Source organism: Crassostrea angulata, chromosome 5 (genome assembly GCF_025612915.1).
Source record: "Crassostrea angulata isolate pt1a10 chromosome 5, ASM2561291v2, whole genome shotgun sequence".
Lineage (NCBI taxonomy): Eukaryota > Metazoa > Mollusca > Bivalvia > Ostreida > Ostreidae > Magallana > Magallana angulata.
In genome coordinates, this window is record NC_069115.1 from 35137985 (window position 1) to 35146045 (window position 8061).

An 8061-nucleotide genomic window follows, 5' to 3' on the forward strand; every position below is an offset into this window, starting at 1 on the left:
TGCCTTTTTTTGGTGGTGGTGTTCCCGGTGTTTTCCAAACATTTTACACTCGCTTTCTCTCTGGGTCATAGTGATAAAGCTAAGTTTCGTTTGTCGTTATGATACAATCCAAGAAATTTTCCCGGCCTGATCCAACGGGTGTTGCTAAAACGCTGAAAGGAAAACGGAACAAAACGGAAAATCTTCCATGTATCTAATGTTATTTACTTCATAGATTTGTAAATCATGCTAAAAATACTATACTTAATTACTATATTTATACTATAAATATACTATATTTAATTTTAAAGAGGCATGGCCTCAAAAATTATTTTTCCGATTTTGATATATACAATGTTTAGAAAGGCATTTTTGATAGACAACCACAATTTGAGTGTCATTTGTTGAGTTATAAGTGAGTTACAGAGCTTCCATCTATGTAAACAAACTATGTAGATAAATTCTGCGCTATGTAAACAAAGCGTTTGTTCACACTTTGAGCTTTGAAGTAAAAATTTCAGTTTTAAACCTAAAACAAAAGTGTTAAATGTAAGGAACTGTTTGTCTTTGCTTAAAATTAAAAAAATATAGACAAATAAGCTGGATTTTTTTTTTTACTGATACATTCTACCTATGTGAACAAAAACAGGACACGCGGGCCTTGTTTACGTGACAAAGAATTGTGAGCCCTGTATCTTGCTTATAACTCTACGAATGACTATCAAACTTTATTTGATCATTAGAAATGCATTTCTAAAGCATTGTTAATAATAAAAATATAAATTAACCAATATCGTGACCACGCCTCTTTTAAATTTGTTTGAAAAATTAACAATATTTAATTAGATTATTTATTCAAGAATAATTATTTCCTCAAAATAAACAGTATATGCATTGACTACTATATTATGTCCCAAAATATCCTCGATTCACATTTTGCTGAATAACTCGATATTTATATATACCTCAGGGTTCAAGCAATTCTCTTTCAGAAGCACTAAAGATTCTCATTATTCTCTCTTAAAAACGTCATCTTTACCTCATCAGCTGGTTTCAATGCACGGCTAAAAATAAAGAAGTCTATGGGGTTTTGCATTTCAACAGACCCGGTTGATAACGTTGAAAATTTGTGCAAGGTCTTCTGAGTGACTTACAAATGGAAAAAAGATGTCAATACTGTGAATTTTTTCGATTAAAAAATGATAATGTGTCAATGAAGTTTTGTTGGATATTTCCCGTTTCATATATTTCAATTGCATTTTCTTTTACAGGTATGTCTATTTTAATTTCATCTACACAGGTACATGTATGTGGGTTTTTTTTCAAAAAGTCAAAATGTGCTGCATAAATATTTTGGTATCGACTGACTATAGTCCCAATGTATAATCGGAAAATCAAGCCAGGCAACGTCTAGAGCTCTCTATTCGGATCATATGTATATGACTGCAGGAATTAACAACTGCCAAGTAATGCAAATGTAACCAAAATTGAATTGCTAAAAATAATAGTTTCACTAAGTACTTAGAATTTAATGTTTAATGTATTTAAAATGTCGTCAGTCGTACGTTTTTTTTTTTCTCATTACAATGATACTGTATCGTCTGATTGATTTAAGATCGTATACAACACCGAAAATTAAATATTGATGTAAGTAATTATAATACATCATATTTCAAAAATAAAAATACTCATAAAACACATGAAACGCTTTCACTAACTGCGTTCGTTACGCCATCAATACCATATAAGGAAATAAGTTATAGCTACTTTTCTCGTTTAATCGTGTTAATATTTCATAACTCGTATACATTTGATTTTTCCCGTTTTGTACTCAACTAAAGCCAAATGAATACAATGCTATATTTGATATACATTCATAAGAATATCAATAAGACAGCCACATGTTGATAATCATTCATTAGATATGAATAAATGACACGAAGTAAATCGTTTCTGGCCAGTCTATACCCTTTTAAAGCGATAAATGTGATATGATATTTTCTGTTCAATTCCGCTTTCCGTTCCGTTTTCCGTTCCACGTTTTAGCAACACCCTGATCCAACACGGCGAAGGAATTCCCGGGAACACAAAACTCTCCGTCGCTTTTATTCTTCTTTCAAAAGTTGAGGAACCCAGCGTGCGCAAACCCTTTGCATCCTTAAATTATGCATATAGTAGCAATCTAAAACCATCTATTGTGTGTTTTTTGTGTGTTATTGACCTATCATTGTAGTGCTATTTTTCACGTTCCAAAAAGTAGGTCAATGACCTAATTTTTGAGATAATGGCCACTGAATATTTTTTGAAAATTTAAAAAAAGTCCGTAAAATTTTACACTGTGATTGAAATTTTCTTAATTGTGAAAATAATACAAATTACTAAACTCTTTTAAAAATGAAATACAGATTATGAATGGCAGTGACACTAGATAAACACAAAGCATTAAGATTTCATTCACAACTTTTATGAATATTCCAGTCCGAAATTCCTCTATCAGTTTTCAAATTCCTTCCGTCTTTTTATTCAATTTTACAAAAAATTGAATGATGATAATACTATTAAACTAGGTATATTGACCTTACTCTGCTGACATAAAAGTTATATTAGGTCAATGATCAAGATTTTGAGATATGCATGGTTTCTTTTATCGTTTTTAAGCATTTTTAATATTTTTGAAGTGTGTGCCGTTTGAATATCTAAACGGAAAAGTGAGATAAAACCAACTGAAAATATGCAAAATTATGTTCACTAACAAATAAAATAATAACTTAGAATATTACAGTACACCAAATATATTTTAGTGCAAAACAAAATCTGTAAATTTTAATCTGAATTTCCCCTGTTTTGCTAAAAGTCCAACTTTGTTTGAGCCTAATTCCATAATATAGTAAAAATATCGAATGGTTTGTCAATAATAAACCATTTCATAAATATAGTTAGTGTTTAGAACAAATTTTACTCATGACATTGAACTTTATAGCAATCCCAATTTGAGAACTCAAACCCGGAGTAAACAACGTCCTTAAAGGATTTTCAAAACCAAAGTTACATTAAAAAAATTCTCTTTTTTGCGTTACATTTTGAGTAAGTAATTACGTAATTTACAATAGTGTCTAGCTGTAATTAGATTTTTCATGTAATTAAAAAACAAATCGATTTTTTTTCATTCCATAAAAATGTTTTCATAAAATCAAATGGTTTATGGTCGTTCTTTTCACGCTTGTGTCAATTTTTTTGTACCATGTTAAAGAGATCATATATGTTTGTACATGTAAATATGTTTATGTGTTATAGGTTATTGGAAAATGCAACTGTTCAATCGATTTGAAACCCAAGCTATTCTTTCAGTGCTTACAGAAAAAAATATATACATAAAAAATGTTGACTATTTCCTTCTTAAATACTCATCGCTGATTTCTACGAATATCATGAACACAAGTCAATCCTTTTAATTCTATCATTTAATTAATTTGCATGATACACACATACAAAAATAGAGAATTGTGATTGGCAATCATTAATCAGAAAACTAATCAAAATTAGTAACACAAAGATTTTGAAGAATTTTATTTTCATCGAATAAACAGATATAACATGTCAAAGGACATAAACAGAGATATATTATTATGATATTAAAATTATAAATAAATATTTTTCTAATATAAGGAATTTCCACAGAGCATGTTATTAGTGTGCATACTCTGCGTGACAAACTGCATTTTACTATATAACGTCAAAACCAAATATAACGCAAACAGAACAGCTGCAACAATCGCTAGAAAAATTGAAGCATCGTACATGCCAGACCAATATGATGAATTACCAGAGCGTTTTGTTTCCTTCCGTGTATATATGTGACGATCTGTTGGTAATAAATTGGTAATGTTGTTTGTTGGTAGTTCATCTAAAAGAAATAATTAAAAAAAAACGTACCGGGTGTTTTTTACACTAATAAAACATTCTCACAAGTTCTGTAGTTATTGTAATTGCAATCTTACTTAATACTTTAGATGGTGTGGATTTATCTTTTGACACCGGGACATCGTGCGCCAGTAACAAGGTTGTTTTCGACTGGTCTTCAAAAGTTTTGTAAAACTTTCTTATTTGATATTACTGACATTTTATTTATTTTTATTCAATATTAATTCATCTAAAAGTATTGGCTTTAAAGATTGTGTGCAAATATCGTTCTATGAGTTTATTGTTATCTCAAGCGTCATCAATTTAGTAAAAAAATATTTGTTATTAGTTACAGTTAAAATAAAGAAAATATCTACCTCCTAAAGGAGACTGTTGACATCCAGTAACGTGGTGACATTGGTCAACGGAGCAATTGCACTTAAATCCACAGACTGGTCCGAAATACATTTCAGGGCACTTTGTACAGTTAACCCCGAAAAATCCATTTTTGCAAGCTGAGTGCATACATGTAAGCATTGAAAGTAATGATTATGAATTAGCAAATTTTTATCAGTTTAAGTACATCGATTGTTTCAAAAAAACTTCAAGTACATGTACCTGTACAGTCCCCAATCGTCTCATTCCAGAAAAAATCCAGTACAACACTTAGATCCACTTACAAAATTTTATAAAAGTAAATTAAACTCTCATTAACAATATGAAATAGCACATCGATGGTTTTAAAACAATATTAAACCGTATTATTAGTTGTACAATATTCAATTATGTCATGTCAGGTAAATTACAAACAACATTTAATGCATGTATTCCTAAGAATGTTCATATAAAGTATCTAAAAACATTTATTATTGTGTTTTTTTTTTTAATTAAACAGGTGCATATCATGTATTTTTGTGTTTCCAGTACTACATGTAACTTGCAATTGCCGAACAGGTCAGAAAACTGACCTATACATGTCTTGATGAATCAATATTTAGATAAACATAATTTAATATGACTGCAATACGAGGCAAACCGAGATTTTAAGGCGCAAAACGAATGTCAAAACTGCAATTAATCTCTCTCTCTCTCTCTCTCTCTTTTACCAATGAACGTTTGCATTGACGCATCTGTTGAAATATATAAAACAAAAATATACCTGCCACAAGGATCAGAATATGATGAAACTACCCAAAGATAAATAAACCAGAACAATTTCATCGTTAGATAAAACGCATCCAATGCTTAAAAAAGCAAAAGTCAATTAAATATATTTCCTTATTGGTATAATATATACATATCTGCTATACATGCAGCTGGCACGTGCACAGTTAAATGACAGATTTTAAATATCATAATAAATATATCATTTTTTATACTATATACGAGTAGGATTCTAGGAGGATTTTGCTTTGCAACACAACATGATAAGAGCACGGATTGTGATATCATCATTTGTGCGAGGAGTCTGGAGAATTTCCGAATAGATAAAACATACATATTCTCCCATTATACGTAAATCTTCGTAGGAAATGTATTTTTGTTCCTGTGACAGGTTCGTTCCCCGGGGATAAAGAGGGGAGGTGTTAAAAACAAATCTGAAAACGTTTGCCTTTATTGATTGACATGAAAATTAATACATGAATTCAAAATTGTGTATCACAAATTATCGGGTTTAAACAAGGACACCATCTTAATTTGAATATTTTACAAACATTATGCATTTGTTCTGATGTATCACTAGCGGAAAGCGCTTGTTCATGATATTTAAAACCTAAGAGGTTTCTTTTTTCCGCTGCCACGTTTATTGCTTACAAGTGCACCTACACGTACCGATATATAAAAAGATATTAATGAAGACTACACTCATACACATTACTTAACATGAAACTATTTTATTAGGTCTTTAAAAAACTTGTGTCAAATCTACATTTGGTTTTTCTAAGTCTAATGTACACATATGAAGAGAAAATTAAATACAGATATGATAAACAGACAAACTACAACGGCCCACATACGAGACATGACACTCGGTTTTTCACAGGCATCATCTGCAAAATATGTATGACAAATATTTCCTAACAGTTTGTTTATTGCTTCAAAATTTATGTAAACTAAATTAATACCAATTTTTCAGAGCAATTGTAATGAAATTACAAACAAAATTTCATGAGCGAGATTTACGGATTTTTATAATATACTTGAATATACGAATGTGTGCTACTTTTGATGATGGATAGTTAATTTTTGATAAGTATTTGTGAAATATTGCTTGATCGTATCCCAAATTGAATTTGACATAGATATCATTTAATATTTATTAGTTTGATACGATATTGGCGTTTCTGATTTCTTTGATACCTGCATCAATATATACAATTTTGCCGGATCTACTTTTCTCATCTGTTCTGATTTAACGCTATTTAAAGAACTGGAATTTACAAGATAAACACTGGCAACAAAATGTAAAGTTGTGTCTGTTTAATTGTCAGCAAACTAAATACAACTTTATGAATATAAAAAATTGAAAGTTTTACATTCAAAAATAAACAACACACATTATTTAATTCACTAAATAGAAAATTAAGCGTCTTTCTACGATTTCGTCTGCTCTGCTTGGTATCAACGATCAACATTTATGGAGAGGCTGGCTATTCCAAAAAGTCGCTCATACATACTATTATCTGTCGACATATCCAACTTTTTACGTCCATGATCGCGTCTCCTTGCATTGTTATGCCCAGGTGCATATTCTATCGATCAAACTCGCATTAAAACCAGTTTTAACTATAGTAATCTTGCTGCACAGTGAATAACATCACACGCCATCGCATTTCCCTTTCGTTTTCAATTCAGTCGGTTCAGATTTTAACTCTCTGCTTGTGTTTAATCCATTAAATTCAACTCAATAGCTCTGCATCAGCTGAAGGCGAATCCGTTTTGAATATTGTTGATGTCGTTGTTTTATATTCATACGCGCCGCTTCGTTTAAATTATTTACATTTTTGATCAATGACACTTCAAATTTTATAATTTGAAAAATGTTTTATTAAATGATAAAAAATGAATTTAATGATTTTTATATTGATCGACGTTTCATAGGAAAAATTGACCCGAAAACTTTATCCATGCGCATAAAATATTAAATTCATTTCTTAAATTATATGTATCATGAAAAATCTGTATACCAAATGTCATTTCAATACGTACAACCTCTGCAAAGAAAATGAACGGTAACTGCAAATAAGTGGAATTTTGCTAAGTCCAAGGGGCAATTAACTCTATTGAAAATTGCTCGATCTTACCTAAAATCAAACTTGACCTAGATATTATTATTATAATAAATGTGTATAATAAATTTCTATACTTCTACGAAGAAAGTGAACGGAAACCATTGGTGGACCGACATACCGACAGTCAGACGGACAGCAACAAAGCAATACGCCCTCCCTTCTTGGATGGGGGCATGATAAAATGTGTACATGTATTGCTGGAATTATGGGCAAAGTATCTTTAATACAGGTACTGTGATTCTCAATTTATCCACAAAAATTAATGTCCACGAATACAAGTTAAATCATTATAGTATGTAGGAAAAGGGGAAGGGTCATCATTTCGTGACAATTACCTTGTGATTGTGTGCATCCATGTACGTGATTACAATACTGGTTATCAGTACAGTTGCACGTTGACGCACACTCCTGACCATAATATGGAGGAGGACAAGGGTCACTACAGTTGTGTCCAATATATCCTTTGTCACATGCTGTACATTAAAACACATAGATATGAGCGACAGTGAATATGCATGCAAATAAATAATGAATATTCAGAGTCTGTTCGAGTTTAAACTTACGAATACATTTGTTATCTATATTGCTCCAAATATATCCAAGACAGCATTCCAAAACTCCAGATCTTAATGAAATTATTTTTCACTATATATTTATATGTTAAGATACTCGACAGCGTATAAAACCAAACGTTTTATATCAATCGTTAAAAAAAACAGTTATTATTATGTACATTGCATGTCAAAAGCGTCCATAATGTAATGAAAAACAAGTGAGGTTTGTATAAAAATAAAAGATACATTGATTCGGTTAAATGAAATGTGCGTATTTTTTTTATTAAATTATATAACTGTTTTTCACAGACATATAGCCAGACAGAAAACTAAAT

At 30.6% G+C, this 8061-nt stretch overlaps 1 long non-coding RNA gene across 1 annotated transcript; it reads right to left on the bottom strand.

Annotated features, from left to right (window-relative positions):
* Window positions 1-3698: 3698 nt before the first annotated feature.
* On the bottom strand, window positions 3699-4937 carry LOC128183027 (uncharacterized). The gene is made up of 4 exons (XR_008243518.1): window positions 4498-4937; window positions 4257-4394; window positions 3978-4055; window positions 3699-3883 (listed from the first exon to the last, which is right to left on the bottom strand). It is a non-coding gene; the product is annotated as an uncharacterized LOC128183027 (long non-coding RNA).
* Between the last annotated feature and the right edge of the window lie 3124 nt (window positions 4938-8061).